We start from the raw sequence: 17,038 nt of genomic DNA, 5'->3' as shown, positions 1-17,038 counted from the left end.
ACTGCTTTTAAGAACGTTTAAAAAGAAACATGTTGTTGAAGCTGCATATGAATAGTCGTCTTCTGCAAAAGTTTGTGTGTTAAATAATCTTCATGAATTGAATTTAGTCTCATGTTTATTCTTTCTAGGCAACATTTTATTTCAAAAAGCCTGCACCTTACGGGAATAAAGAAAGGAATCTAGGAATTGGTATGGGTGGTGGTAGCAGAATGTGTGACACTGACTATCTGGGGACACGATTCACTTTGGGAAACGGGCAGCTTTGATGAGTCACTGGGGATGGTGTGTCATGTAGAGCAGCTGAATTCAGCTTGTCAAATAAATGTCAGATACTGATGAATGTCCCTTATGGAGTGTGCACTGAAGATTATGTATAAAAAGGTAAAAGAAGCCTGTCATTGACCTTGTGGATAATATAAAGATTGTGTGAGAACAAGTACGTGTGTGTGTGTGTGTGTGTGTGTGTGTGTTGAAGGGTGGTGAGGTAGTGGTATGCAGTACTGTGACATATTCACAGATAAGACCTTGCAAAGTGGGACGTATGGGTTACATCTCTGTGTAATTTGCTGTTCACAGTTATGTCTGCCCCACCGTAGCCCATAAATGTCTGAAAAGGGTTAAAAAACCTAAATTCCATGTTCCCTCACTGAAAGCGGGGCTGTGTGTCTGAAGATATAGTCCTGAAGCAACATAAAGGGAGTCAGTGATCTTTGTGAAGTGGGGGAGGTTATTTTTAAAATTACAATAAACATTTTACAGAGTAAACATTGTAGGATAATGAACTTCCTTAAATTCCAACATGCCATGGATTTGTATAGTTGCAGATTAGAAATAACAACACATGCAGCTCTAGAAAACCCAGCACAATACTCAAAGTGTACGCAATGAGTTAACTGTGTGAAAAATCTCTGTACCCATTGAGTTACTTGCCCAAGGAAATGACTATTTCAGTCCAGAAGAGCATAGAGGGTAGACCAAGATAATGGGGAGTTAAAATGACAACAGAAAATGAGGATGCAGTTAGGACCCAGCTGAAGACTTAATCATTCTTGGGTGAGGATTTTGCCAATGGCTTAGTGCAATATACTTTTTTTTTTTTTTTTTTTTGCGGTACGCGGGCCTCTCACTGCTGTGGCCTCTCTTGCTGTGGAGCACAGGCTCCGGACGCACAGGCTCAGCGGCCATGGCTCACGGGCCCAGCCGCTCCGCGGCATGTGGGATCTTCCCGGACCGGGGCACGAACCCGTGTCCCCTGCATCGGCAGGCGGACTGCCAACCACTGCGCCACCAGGGAAGCCCGCAATATACTTCTAAACTTAACAGTTTGTATTGAATGTGGATTATCAACCGTTACTCACTTCCGTTCAGTTTATCGAGTACACACTACTTGGTTCACGTAATGCATTAGATATGGGGGACAAAGGTGCATCAGATGTCCCTCCTGCCCTCGGGGAGTGCAGGTGCAGTAGAAAGGAAGGACTACAAGGCAGTGCAGTGCTACAGCAGTGGGAAGCTCAGAAAGGTCAGAAAGTAAAGGAGCTACCTGGTTCAGCTTGGAGTTAGGCTGGCAGAAAAGTGGGGAGAACTGGAGGGGGGATGGTCAGACTGAGGGACAGTGGGTACAGTCAGCTGGGGTGTGGACAGCCTGCTGGGGCTTTTACTGCAAGTAAGTTAAGCTGCTGGTGCCTACGGTATGGAGCAGTAGAAGGAGTGGAGGGTGTATGGGGCAAAATCGGCAGGATAACTGGGACATGTGGCTGGGGGATAGGTAGGAAGGGGCTTCCTGGGGGCCTGGGGAGTCTAGCTTGTGTGCTTGGCTGAATACTGACGATGCGACAGGATGAGGCAAGGAAAACGGAGCAGGAACAGGGGAATGTGATCATTATTTTGGTGTGTTTACGAAGATTTGTGATAAAGTAACTCTTTTGATTCCTTACATAAAAGTTAACTAAAAACAGATCTGAAAATCAAATACGATGAAGTCAAACCAGAGGCGCCTCTGTTAATAAGGTAGCATTATTCCCAGAGAATTAAATTTCTCAAAGTATTTAATACTACTTACCTTTGAGATACGATGCTTGATATTTCTAGGATGTAATTCTTTTGTTTTTTTTTCTCTTTCACAACTGAATACAGTCAATCAAGGTTAAAATCTAGTGAATAAAGAACCAAACTTTTAGCAGGCCTGGCAATCTTCATCTTCATCTCTATTGTATTAAGTATATGAGAATTAATTTATGTATCACTATCAAGGGTATCTATTTTCATCTGTATTTTAAAGTTTATTTATTATTCTTTCATTCATTTGCAGTAAGGAGAACACTTCATTTTTTTCTTTCTGAACACTGCCTTGCTTAGGTATTCTTTTTTAAAAAGAAATTATATATTACACATATATATTTATACAGATACAGGTAACATCCTCTATGTACCTAATCTCATTTCCCTCCTTTTTGCCCCTGAGATAACCACTGTCCTTATGTTCATGTTTTTGTTTCCCTTGTACATTTTTATACTTTAATGACAAATCCTTGTATGCGCGCTTATTATTATTATTTTTTGCTTTATATAAACGCTATGGCATTGGGCCTACCCTTCTGTAAGTTGCTTTTCTTACTCAAATATTGTATTTCTGATATTGGTCTATATTAACCCATGTCGTTTATTCATATTGACTGCTGTATAATATTCCATTATATGAATATACTAAAATGTTTTTATACATCTAATTTCAGTACTCTTTCCAATTTTTACTATTTTTAAATAGTAAAAATAGCTATTTGAACATTACAAAATTAGCTTTAATGAGCATTCCGGTACGCATTTCTTTATACACGTGGGCTAGAGTTTCTCTAGGGCATACATCCAGGTGTTGTATTGCTGAGCTTAGGATACAAGCATCCTCAACTTGACTCAGTATCATCACATCAGCTCTAATGTGGTTGATCTAGTTATACTCCCACCGGGAACGTATGAGAGTCCTCTTGCACTTAGAGTGGTCAAATATTAATATTTTACCAGTCTGATGGCCATGAAAGCTTACTGATTCTTCACCTATTCCTTCCTGCTCCTTCAGGCAGCTTTCGTCCATTCAAAAAAGTTTTTTTTCCATCTGAAGAGAAAAACACACAAACAACAAACAATGCTGGCTAGTATGTTTTCAAAACTGACACTTTCTCTCACTGCTAAATGCAGTGTTCATCTTAGTGTTCCAATGCTATACAATGCATTCTTTTTATGACCGATTATTGAAATAATATGTCTTTGTGGGTACAAATAGCTACCTTCCAATGAGGCTTTTGCATACTTCCAAAAGATGGGAAAATGTATTCTGCAACCCCTGCCTTCAGCTAAATATATGTATAAGCCTTTCTTGAAGCATCATTTACTGCAACTAATTTAAGCTAGGATATATTGTGCAAAGTTGGAGAACAATAAAATATTCAGGAATCTGTTTTATAGTAAGTTGAATAACTGTAATTAAGAAGAGTTTTGAAAATATAACGGCCTCAAAGCACAACAAATGGCTACTGAATGATAACCAAACAAACCTGAGGCAGCTACATTCAGAGTAACAACAGATACATCAGCGGCATAGCAAGTAAATGTTCCTAAAAGAAGAGGGGGCTATTTCTGGTAACTTTGGGCTGTAAAAAAATCTTTAGGTCAGACAATAAGGAAAAGGACCTTTGGTGAGGAAGTATTTGTTGTTCGCTTCCCCCAAGCTAAAGTTGTATACATGGGTAACAATTTATCAGCAGTTACATATTTAATTCCAAGAAAAAAAAATCACAAGCATTAAATGTATACACATGGAAGATACCTGCATAATTACCTGCACAGGAAATAAGCTGATTTAAAGCAAAAAGTAAAAACCTTAAAATAGTAAAAAATAACTACTGGGCATTTAATTAATTGCCTTTTCTAAAAGAAAGGCAGAATTAAACATTAAACAGTAATGTAATTCTATTCCTTGTTAAATATTTCAGTAAAAGAAACTATAATTTATAGAATAAAAAGCAAGATGAATACCCTGAAGTAGTTACAGTAGTTATGTGGTGTTCACCACCAGCCCTACCAATATCACTACATAATTCACACATATGCAAACACATAATCTAATATACCAACATCATTACTGCACACATGCACGTGTACACATACACACACACACGTACACCAATGCACCATGATATTTTGGAGGGAAAAAGCAAGGAAATAGATGCACAAATTCTCACACTACAAGACTGATACAGCTAGAATGGTGAGCTAGTTTATTCAATTACCATTGTGTATCCACTAATACATTACACAACTTACTTCAGACCATTTTTTAAAAATTGCTAATTAAGTTTCATTTCTTGATATTTCATCCATGTTTCAATCTGCTTATCTTATTATCCACCCTTCTTCCTCCTCCCTGCTTGTATCATCCATCTAAAATTATTTTTTTAAATAATCATTATACTTTTATAATATTATACTTTTTATTTTCTATCATGGTACATTTAAGTCAAGTTCTCGCCTTACTAGGAAGAGATTTAATATTTTCAAGGTCAAAAATATTGCCTGGTATGCTAATGTGAAATCTGTCATAATGCTCAAAAATACCTTCTTTCAATTAAAAAAATTGAATCTAGTGGTTTAAATTCAAAATGAAAATGAAATGTCTTCCACGGACCCTTCACATATGATATTTTAAATATACATATATTTTATCCACAAAGAATTTTTATATATGGTTATGACAGAACAGTTTTGTCTAACTTAGCTAATGTCCTACTGGTCAATCAAGTTTCTGTAACTAGGTGTGCTTTAGAATAATTTGTGTAGCATTCATAAATGTATTAAATACACACATACACATATGCATTTATATATGTACATATCTATGAATCTGCAGCCTATGGCCCAAATTAAATGTTTCTATAAGAGTTCCTTATGTGGAAGAAAATGATATAATTCCTTGTTTCTCTTTTAGACTTCATGAAATGTACAAAACAAAAAGTTACCAAAGTTTCTCATATAATTAAAATAATAATATGTTTCTAAAACAGCTCTAATTTGAAAAATGTAAACTGTTTATAAACTTTAAGATCTGTTTTTACACGAAATTGAAGAGCTAAAAACCTAACCCCCAGAAGAGAGAAAAGAGACTAAAAACTAAAGGATGAGGAAACAGAGTTACAAAAATACCCAATTGTGTAATTTGAGAGACTGCCATGAAAATCAAGTGAAACCAGGAAAATCCACAGAGAAGCCTTTAGAAAAGATGAAAACATCCCAGCAGATGAAAACTGACCACAGTACTAATATAGCTTAAGCTTGAGAGCCTCCACTTGCAGGGATCTCAGCGAGTTCCAGAGCAGCAGGGTGTTCCAATTGCCTAAATGGGTCTCTGAAAAAGGGGAGTCAAATCTCCAGGTCTCTGGTAATTTGCTGTGATTTCTTTTCTGATTCTAATAAATCTTCACTTTTTTCTTAATTCTGTATTCATAATTTTGTGTCCTTTTACTGACTGGGCTTGCCAAATGCAGTTGTTAGATGTATTAGACTGCTAGGGATGTGTCAACTGAAAAAAAACATCGCACAACCTAAGAGCTGAGAGTTATGGTTCATTTAGGGACCTTACTGAGGACTATAGCTTGGGATACAGCCTCTAAGCTCTGAGGAACTGTTCCCAAGAGGTAAAGGAGGAGCATATATGTAGGAGTTTTTGCTGGAAAAACAAACAAACAAACCCGAAAAGCCATTTAGTCAAGCATAAAAAGATTACTGCTAATCACAAAAACCAGACATCTCAAGTTAACAATTTTAGTGCTTCCCTATGTATGCGAAGATGCAAGCGTCTGGGCTCATTGAAATTATTCCTCTGGTATGAATCTTAACTGTCTAGGGGCAGTATCCTGTTTTTCTCCATCCTGAATTCCCCTCAGGGCGACCCATAGAGGGTAGCTGCAGTGGCCGGTGGTTTGATGGCAGGCAACATTCATTGTTTACTGACATGGCAGGCAGCATTCTTTGTCTACAGATGCCATAACGAATACCGCAGACCGGGGTGAGACCGGGTGGCTTAAACAACGAAAAATTGTTTCCTATAGTTCTGGAGGCTGAACGTCTACGATCAAGGTGTTGGCAGCATTAGCTGTTTCTGAGGCCTCTCTTCCTTGGTTTGTAGATGGCCTTCTTCTCCCTCTGTTTATGCACGGCCTTCCCTCTGCACATGGCTGTGTCCAAATTCCCTCTTCTTATAAGGACAAGTCCTTTGCGTTAGGGCCCCTCCCAAAGACCTCATTTTAACTTAATTACCTCTTCAAACACCCTGCCTCCATCTAAGGTCACATTCTGAGATACTGGGGGTTAGAACTTCAACATATGAATTTTGGGGGGACACAATTCAGCCCCAAACACCAGATTTAACAAATAAAACTACAGAACTCCCAGTTAAATGTGAATTTCAGGTAAACAGTGAGTGGTTTTTTTTTAAGTATTTGTATGTCCCATGAAGTATTTGGGACATATAAAACAAAATCATTCATTATTTTTCTGAAATTCACATTTAACTAGGAGTGCTGTAGTTTACTTGGCAACCCTATCCACATTACATAGGCTTCAGGCAGGGAGAAGTATTCAATGAAGAAGAAATACTCAATGAGGAAAACCTAAGAAATCATTAGAATGCTTTTACTTTAGAATAGAAAGAAACCTAAGGAATCATTAGAATGCTTTTACTTCAGAATAGAAAGAAACTTCAAGGAACCTCAAGTGTAATCCCTTTGTCTAGAACTCAGCACCTTGGAGGCCCAGGGTTACACCAAGGCTGGGAGTCCTGAGGCTTCACTCACACCCCAGGCCAAGTCTTTCCTGTGCTGAGAAAGTTAGTGGAACCTCTATCTGCGTGATCCCTCCAGCACAGCTTCCAAAAGCGAGCTGAGTCAACAGGGGTGGGTTTGGCTCTCGCCTTGTCTGCTCTCACACTGACACACCACAGCATCCCTGGCCCTATCTGACTGTGCACCCATCTCCCCACCCCTAGCTGGAATACACTCTGGGATCTCCCCAGGCCCCTGAGATCCGCTATACTTGAAAGAGGCAGTGGAGGACTGGTTCTGGGTTGCTGTTTCCACCACAGCAGTTCTTCAGTTTTAGAGCCCTTTGAGAATTCAGTGAAAGCTATGGATCTTGCAGCCCCCCAAACTCACAAATGCACCAACACAATTGTGCGTCTAAGTTTAGGCAAATTATAGCACCCCCGAAGCCCCAGGTTTGGACACACAGGTTAAGCACCTCTGCATTATGCCATGCTTACACACAGGTTGGTTGCTGCCCCACCAAAACAGTGAAGTGTGTGTGTGTCCCAAGGAGCCCAGGACATTCACCCCCACGATGGGGTGTGTCTCAGAACACAACACAGTCATGGAGGTGGGGAAGCATTACAAGGCACTTCTGGAGCTACTAAGTTGCATTTTTAATAAAGGCAATTCTTAAGAAACCGGAGAAGTTCTCTAATGAGCTTCAGGCATCAAGAAGGGCTGACCGGGAAAAATCTCTGTGTGTGGAGAAATTTCCCGGTACTGCTGAAAGCACATCATGTCAGGAACCCCCCATGCAGGCTGCTGCTAATAATGAGAAGGACGGCAGGCATTCAGTGCATGCTTGTAATGTGAGGCACCGTGCAGCGTACGTTGACATCACCTCTGCGAGGCAGGTACTACTATCAACGTCTTTATTCAAGTGGGACGATGGAGGCTGAGAGTTTAAACAACCTGCTCCAAGTCCAGCAGGTCGGTTCCTGGGAGGGTATGAAGCCACCTTACTGTGCGCTGGCTTCCATGAGCAACCCCCATTGTCCTTGGAAGGAGCGGTTACAGCTGCCTGGGTTTTGGACAGCAGGCTGCCGTGTCTGCTCTGCCCACTTGCCACCCTCCTTTTTTGTCCTCTCGGCAAACATCTGGCAGGGGGAAAACTCCAGTGGCTGCTTTAGGGCTTAGTTCTCAGAGCATTTGGGAGGAGGTTTAGGGAGATGCTCCAAAGCCTGGTCCAAACAGAAGAGTTTGGGTCTACTTCTTAGAAGGTATGTGGAATTTACACAGTTTCTTTTCCTCCATAATTTTCTTCAACTAAAAAAAGAGATGTGTGTGACTGTCTCAGTGACAGATGTGAGTGAACAAGCCCTAACATTTCATGACCATTTTTTAAAAGAAAATCACATACATCCCATCCTTTGGAGCAGTGACCTAAACCAGCTGTTTAGGAGATAGAACACACTAAGTGAACTGTGAGTTGGCTTGATCATCTAGACAACAATGTGGTCCAGCAGTAAGGCATCTCCAGTCCAGCCTCACCGAGCTAACCCATTTTTCATCTTTCTCTCTCCTCCCAGGCAACAACCTCACATAACTGGCTCCTCCCCTACCAGGGTCCTCTGCAAGGATTCCTGCCTTGTGTAAGCAACAGAAAAATCCAACCTCTACTCGGGGTCCTCACATTAAAAAAAACAAAACAAAACAAGTTTTAAACCTCCTCTGTCCTTCGGGGAATTCTCTGGTTAAAACACTCAGTTTATGATCATTCCAGTGTACACATGGTGAATTTAAACTATTGTGAGTTTAATGTGGTCTAATGAGCTTTGCTTAGGAAAAAACTGGTCTTGGGTCACAGAACTACATTCATTGCTGTCACCAGCCAGCTTTTAATTACATGCTTTTGATTACCAGGGCAACGAGGGGAGAGACTGGGTCCTCTGGGTGACCTCATCGCCACCAATGGAAAAACAAGGAAAATAACAGGCATTCCATCTTAGATGGAGCATTACTTTTATCCAGTAGGACAGCACAAGAATGACTTTTTCTTGATAATGTTGCTGGATGGCAACTGTTTCCTAATTGACTCCTGTCAATTAGTGAACCACTTGAGAAGAGACTAAATTCTCTTCTTTGTAATTCTTTGCTCTGGTAACACACATACAACACACACACACAAACACACACACATGCACGCACTCACATTCCACACTACCTAATACACTACATTATGCTAAATTACGATTTCTTCTTCCTTAAACCCACTGACATAGAAATTGCAAATGTTTCAGGAAAGAAACAGGCAACTTAGAAGCTTCAAAGGATCAGGTGTAGGGAAAAAGATTTTAATCTCTAGGGAAGCAAGGATTTGCCTTGGACACTGAGATCACAGTTGGTCAACTGGAGGGACTAAGTTTTGACAACAGAAGCAGTAGAGAGCTCTGGATTCAGAGGAAAGGTGAAAACCCCAGTTTGTCAGAAGGTCTATGGGGTCCAGGAAGCGAGAGTACCCAGCGCAGCCAGGCTGCCGGTGCCCTGCCCACACCCCTGTACCTCTGCCACCTCAGCACACACTGGCCAGACATCCACAGGCCAAGAGAACTTGTATTTCTTTTTCTGAAATGATCTCTAAGTAAGTGAAGCCTGCTTTGCCCACCTATGAAACAGGCCAGAAGTGCCAAGAAATAACACCCCCTAAGAGCAACTCTTACCCAATGACCGACCAGAGCTGGTACACATGTCAGGTAGCCGAGCTTCCTAAAATGACGCCCAGCCGCTTTGTAAAACAACAGTGTTTATTATTGTTTCTCATGACTCTGCGGGGGAGGAATTCAGGCAGGGCTCAGCCGGGCGGTCTTCAGCTCTAGATGGCCTTGGGGCCCTCGTTCCATTGCCTTCAGCTGGCAGCTAGAGGGCTGCAAGGCCAAGCAGGCCTCCTTTAAGTGTCTGGCACTTGGATACTCCTCTGAGTGGCTTCTTTCTCATTATCCACACGTCTCATTATTTAGCAGATGAGCCTAGATTCTTTACAGGATGGCAGCTGGCTTCTCAGAGAGCATGAAAATCGAGGTTTCTGGGTCTCTTACTGGCTCAGAACTTGCCTGGCCTCACTTCTACTACTTTTTATCGATAAAAGTAAGTCACCAGCCAGCCCCAGTCTGAGGGGAGGAAAAAGAGACCCCACCTTTCATTGCGAGGGAAGGGGAGGCCTGCAGGGCTGGGAGGCCATCTTCCACGGGTGTGAATGTCTAGCTCCCTCACCTGTCTGAGCTGCAGGTCGTCAGGCTGGATGACGGGCAGGTGACTCTGCAGCTTGAGTAAGAGTGTGGGAACTCACATGGCCCCCCTTAACTGCATTTCCTGGGATCACCTCCCAAGTAAACCACTTGAACTCAGTGCCTTTGCTCAGGGTCTGCTTCTGGAGGAACTCGAACCTAGACACTGGGGATGGAGGATACCGAAGGCATAAATACCAAGTGCTCCTATTTCCAGCTGGAAGCTGAGTGGGAATAGGGGGCAGATAAGAGAAACTTAGAACAATTTTCTCTTTCCCCCTAGTTTACAGCCTTAGGATAAACCCAGCAGGTAAGGGTGAGGAACTTAAAAGAAGAAACATTACCTGTGTCTCCTTGTCTCCCTGTGACAGCATCCCGGGCACCGGAACGCTGGCAGCATCCTCTCCACAACCAGCTTTGGAAATGGCACCGTGAGTCACTCTAAAAAGCCGTGCAGATTCACTACAAGCCCTGCTCTTATGTATCTTTGGGTTGAAAAAACGTGTCTCCTGGGATTTCCCTGGTGGCGCCGCGGTTAAGAATCCGCCTGCCAATGCAGGGGACACGGGTTCGATCCCTGGTCTGGGAAGATCTCACACACCATGAAGCAACAGCCCGTGCACCACAACTACTGAAGCCTGCGTGCCTACAGCCCGTGCTCCGCAACAAGAGACGCCACCGCAATGCGAAGCCCACGCGCCGCTAATAAGAGTAGCCCCCCGCTCGCCGCAACTAGAGAAAGCCCTTGCATAGCAACGAAGACCCAACGCAGCCAAAAATAAATTAATTAATTAACAAAACAAAACAAAACAAAAACTTGTCTCCTGTCCAGAGCACAGTGACTAATAACTTAGATGTGTGATCCTTATGACAGGGGCTTCTTTTATTGTTTTAATCTCTGAATTGGGAAATTTAAATAAGACCCAATTGTACTATGCTTAAGAAATTGTTGTATTTTTCATATTTGAACGAAGTTTTATATAAGAAATGAACCTCAATCTTAAGTAAACTGGCTCTGAGTAGATTCGGATGTTAGCTCTCAGGGACTTTGTTCAGTCCCCAGCTGTGTTTTCAGGGCTAGAGCCAGGTGCTAGCACAGAGTAGGCCCTCAATAAATACTTGCTAGGTAAATGAACCCCTGTATTTTGGGGAGGGGTGACTAACGACACAGATAACACTTCTTTAGTTCCTTATCACTCCCCTCATCATTTTCCAGATAATATAGTAGGGAATAAAGGTATGCGAAATAGGAATAATTATTTTCTGGTACCGATGGGTGACAAAGTATAGAAAAAATGGACATCTACATTATTGAGATACAGGAAATAAACTATTACATATTTAATGTAAAAAGTTTGAAAGTAAAAAATTAGAAAAGAAAGGAGAATATTTTCAAAAACTATACATAGCTAATACAAATCTAAAAGAAAAGTTAAGAACCACCACTGTTGAATAGATTCATATTTTCTTTGACTTTGATCATTAGGATTCTACTCTGTTAAGTTTAATTCACTTTTCGTAGGAGAAGGGTAACTGTCATCCTGAAATTGCATAGCAGGAAAAACTAGAAGTAATATAGGAAGAAAAAGTGAGAGTGAGCTTTAAAAGATAAGGATGAGATATATTTCTCTCAAGTAGTTCAAACCCAATATAAATAGCAGAGTAGGTTATTCTACTTTGGGGCCCCTCTTTCCACCAAATTCTTTCTCTTGACTCTTCTTACTTCTTGAGTATTTGGTCTTTGTCTAGGGTCCCATTCATTCTATTATGATTCATTGAATATTATCGAATACTTACTATGTGCCAGTCAGTGGGCCGGGTGGGAGCTGCTGGGAGTACAGAGGTGAGTCAAACAGAAGTGATCTAAGTCTCGAAGAACTTACGACCTGGAAGAGAAGGTAGAGAATAATCACAACTATGATATTACACAAAATAGATACCTACAAACTGCGATAAATATTGTGCCTGGTTAGGAGTTGCAAAAGTCATTTGTCTCCTTTCAACATTTAAACAAACTTGTATTATATACATACTAAATTAAACATTATGTTTTATATATTAAAACATTAAATATTTTAAAAAAACAGTCTTGGCTATACCTACCTACCTGCCATTATAGTTCCTGGACAGGCCTAGCCAGGTAGCATCCAAAGGACTGGCCATTATCATCCAACTCCATCAAAATATCTTTACTGTATCCCAGTCCCTGGGTCTTCCATATTGTGATAATGGAAACTATGATAAGTCATCACTGGCCGATAAAGAGCTATTTTGTTGACCTTTATCCAGAGAAGCAATAACATCAACAAAAAGAAATGAATATTTACAGGACTTTCAGGTTTTAGCTGAGAACCAGCCAAAGGTTATTTTGAGAAGGGAAGAACTGTCTGACACCCTTGAAATAACATCATTCAAGTCGATATGGACTCAAGCCTACCTGCAAGACTTACACCGTAATGCAAAACATTCCTTTAGTGCTCCCGCTATACATTAAGTAATATCTTTGTGGTCTGAAAAGAGACAACACGGGCTTCCCAAAGGATTTGCTTATGTGATTTTTCTGAGGGTGATCTCTCTCCACAGTAGTTTCTGTACAATGAATGTGCCAAGGCATCTTAAGGGAAGTATCACTGCCTGACAGAGCTCGGCTGCAGACTTTGGCAGCATCCACGGAAGAGAGAGACATTTCACATTTATTCCTTGGAAATCCCGAGGCAAAAATATTCTTTCTCCTTCCTTTGGGCTCTGTGAAATATCCTATTTGACTTCCTCTCCAGCAAGCTGTCTAATTCACACTTTTAAATTCACCTCTCACATCCATTTCCTCCAGAAAGCTTTTCCTGGGCCAAGATAAACTCTCCTGAATTGTGTTAAACTGTGCTCATTACTCCAACATTGCAGTTCTCAGATGTCATGTGTTATTTTCCCCACAAAAATGGCCTTACTCTCCCCAATGTGATCTGCTTGCAGGTGTTTCTGTGCTTGTATATTTAATTTCAGTTTAAAGTTCACTTACTACTGTTGTTTCTTACGGTGCTGAACACATATTGCTACTCTCAATAAATTGTAAGTTAATGTTTTTGCTATCACAAATGATTATTGTGCAATTCACCTGTCATCATCATTATCATCATCTCTGAATGGAGGTGTAATCATGGGAACCCTTCCAAACTCCTCAGCCTCATCTGTGCTCACATAGAGTTTCTTATCATATTCTTTTCTTTTTAAAAGCTTTATTGTTTTTGTAAAATTGCTGAATGTTCGTTGTTAAAATTCAAGCAACATGGAAATACATAAAGACAGTAAAAATTACTCTAGATTCTGCCACTCAGAGGAAACTATTATTAAAATTTCAATGAACATTCTTCCAGACATTTCTCTATTTTATATACACATGTCGATATATGCATATTGTTTTATATCAACAGAGCATAACTATTCATACCTACTCTTTTATAAATTTTACTTGTAGTCAGTATTGGATATCTTTCCATGTTAATACGTTTATAAATAGTCATCATTTTTAATGTTTTCATAAATCCTTACACATATGTCCTATATATAATCCTTTGCTGTAAATACTTATGTTGTTTTGCAATTTTTTCTAATCTAAACAATACTATAGGGAAGACTCTTGTGCAAATAACTTTTTGCACTTGTGGTATATCTCCTTGGGGTAAATTCCTAGAAGTGAAAATATCTGGGGTCAAAGAGTATACACCATAATACCTCTTGATACATATTTTGATACTCATTGACAACTAGTTCTGATCAATTCACACCAACAGCATGTGACAGTTTTCTACCTCGTCCTTTCTCATAATCTCATCACCGTGCCTAAGAATATCTTGGGGGAGCTGCTGATTTCCGAGCTGAGCGAATGATAAATTAGCAGCAGTTTTAAGACATTGCTTTTCTTGTCAGCAGCGTGGAGGTTATCACCTTCACTTCTCTTGTCACTATTCTGCTCCTTTGTTTTCATCATGTGAATGAGATGATCTCACTGAATTATCACACACAAGTATTTTATGACAGTCAATTTATGTGAGCACCTGAACCCCTTATACAGCATAATTCATACTTGATACAAAGTGGCAGTTGCTAGCAGATTGCACTGGCTTTTCTTTAGAGAGAACAATTGCTCAACAGAAATCATTCTGAATCGATTAATGGAGCCACAGCTCAGCTGTAATGCTGTGACATTCTGACACCAGGAAAAAGGAACTACTTGTGCATCCTGTGTCATACCTTTGCCCCTGTAGTTTTACATTGCTGAGCTCGTTTAGGCCATTAGGTCCCTGACAGGAATCTTATCCATCTAACACCCTCAGCCTGCCGCAGTGGATTTGGGAAACTTTTCCTTTGATTTTTATCTGCTAGAGTGGGTGTAGTGAATTTAAATATATATATATTTCTGCGATAAGAATATAATTGGATGAGTGTATAGTAATTCATGAAAAAGAAAAAATCTACTTCTGGTGTAATTATGACCTTGGGAAATTAGGATATGTTAATTAGCTATGAAATCTGCCATAAGGGTCTCAGAAAAATGGGATTTGAAAAAATATACAGGAGTAAAGAGATATATTTTTAGAAATGATGGCGGGGATTACAGTACAGGACATAGACCAGGGTCTCACAGTTCAATGGGTTTTTCTCCCCTCTTATGTCAGATCCAGTGTCTTCTTAATCACTGGGTTCGCCTATACAACCTTGAAACTAATCTTTATGTTCTTATAGTCCAGCCAACTCATCTCTATGGACCATCCACAGTCCCAGTACTAACGTCTGGGTAGCCCCCTCAGAGACTCTGAATTCACTGTTCTGGAGGGTGGCCTAGGGAGCAGCATTTTGAAAAGGTGACATGACATCAAAATTAAGAAAAACTGATTTCGATGAAGAAAGACACGCAACATAAATGATTAGATGCAAAGTATTTTTGAAATTCTTTCAGTTTTTTCTGTATCTTATTCAATTCAACCAGTTAAAAATCCTCCCATTACTCAAAATACATACCTTTTACATTTAAAAGCAGCTACATTACCCATAAATTAAGAGAAGAGAGTTTTTACAGTGATAGGAAACTATTACATAGGTAATTTTCCTGTTGCTACTGCTGACAGGATAAATCTAGGGTATGAGTTCTCAAACTTCACTACGCATATGAATCACCTAGGGAGTTTATGGAAACTGAGATTACCAAATCAAACTCCTAGAGATTAGGATTTCGAGGCTGGGAGGGAGCCCGGTAATCTGCTTTTGTAGTATGCACCCCAGTGATTCTGAATTCCAGGGATCCTGAACCACACTTTGCAAACACTTAATTGTAGGGTCTACACCTCCTGCAAACTGGATCGTGGTTCCCCATTTGGCAGACTTTCTGAAGACTTGGAAGAGCAATTTAAGAAATGTGAAAAGGACTTCAGTATGCTTTCTTTCGTTTTCAGCAGACAGGCTCATACATAAATTCTCACCTATTTTTAGTAGCCTTCAGATACTGCCTCAAGTTCACTGTCAAGGAAGAATTACATAGAGAGAGGAAAAAGAATCATACACAGCTCAAAGTTTAAAAGGGTAGAGAATATGAGAATGAAGGAAATAATGCAAACAAATATGGACATGTAAATGGATTAGAAGAGATACAGAAAAAGGGAAAACAAACGTTTTTGTTTTATTTGCCAACGGCAGGCAGGAAGGTAAAGTTAAACATAACTCAGATGTTTCAGGGGGCACACAACTGATGAAACACCCATTCAAAACTGGCTTAAGCAAAACTAAATGTATTGACTCAATTACCAGGGAGGCTGATGGGCAAAGGTAGCTTCAGGCATTACCTGCTTCAGGCTTTAAGAATGTTACTTTGCTTCCTCCAGTGGCGTTCTGACCTTTGAATTAGTCCTAATCCAGGCAGCGTGTGTTGCTCTCAGTAGATCCAGGCTTTCTCCAGATGGCTGAAGCAGCTACAAGTGTTAAATCCTCATGCCATTAAACCTAGTGGAAAAGAGAGTTTGGCTTTCTATCTTTCCCAGTAGACTCACCAAAACGTATTATTGACTGTGAATATGAACCAATCACTATGGCCAGGGCATGGAATTTACTTATTGGCCTAAAGGCCAATGAGATCCCATCACTGGAGCTGGCACAGGACTCAACTCCATTTGGAAGCACACCAACTTTTGCGGGAGGGGAGTGATTTTTCCAGAGGAAAGTCTGTTAAGCAAAGAGCAGGCAATGTATGTGGTCTACTTAGTGACCAAAAACCTTGACAGTCCATTGGACATAATGTTCACTGCAAATCGTTTTCCCCATGGCGGTCGGTATACCTTACACATGGAACCATCTCTGAGAATTTAAGGAACAGGAACTACCGCAAGACTTTTCCTGCACAATAAAGGGTGAGGACTGAAGTAAAGGATTATGGGCTGACAACTCAACACTGTAACTTGGTTTTGACCTCCCAGAGCGAATGTGGGGTTAACTAAAATTTAACAAAAGATAGAACTTACAATAACTAAAGGATTCCTGTTCCTCAAACCCCAGAAAATATAAACTGGCATTTCCACTGACATTTTCAAGCATAATGCATGCACAGAAGAGTGAGAAGTGATTATTGTGTCAGAGATGTTTACAGAATTCCCACACATTTCCTGCTCCCTCAACCTCCCAACTTCCAAAGTGTTTCCAGAAGACAATTCAAAACAATGCATCTTCCTAATGTATTTTCAATGAACCACTTTAAATAGTGGCTACAGTACAAATCACATTTTTATGGGTTTCTTCATGCACTTTGGCTGTCATTTCGGGCCCTTTATTTTCATCTTGTCTGAGTTACTTCTCGTTGGTTTTAAAATTTTCCTTTTGCTGACAACCTCTATAGTTAGGAGTTATTTGTTGAATTCTATTATTATTTGTTCTAAAAATGATTTATAGAGACAGAATATGTAATTATTTATACTTATT

The 17,038-nt window shown here is 40.3% G+C and overlaps 1 long non-coding RNA gene across 1 annotated transcript; it reads left to right on the top strand.

Moving 5' to 3' along the window:
- The first annotated feature begins 285 nt into the window (after positions 1–285).
- On the top strand, positions 286–10,684 carry LOC113631629 (uncharacterized). Its single transcript, XR_003437456.1, has 3 exons — positions 286–381; positions 8,384–8,446; positions 10,450–10,684. It is a non-coding gene; the product is annotated as an uncharacterized LOC113631629 (long non-coding RNA).
- Positions 10,685–17,038: the final 6,354 nt, after the last annotated feature.

The sequence above is a fragment of the Aethalodelphis obliquidens genome, unplaced genomic scaffold (genome assembly GCF_003676395.1).
Source record: "Aethalodelphis obliquidens isolate GAN/ISIS:26980383/991018 unplaced genomic scaffold, ASM367639v1 scaffold34, whole genome shotgun sequence".
Lineage (NCBI taxonomy): Eukaryota > Metazoa > Chordata > Mammalia > Artiodactyla > Delphinidae > Aethalodelphis > Aethalodelphis obliquidens.
This window is presented reverse-complemented; position numbering and strand designations above follow the sequence as displayed.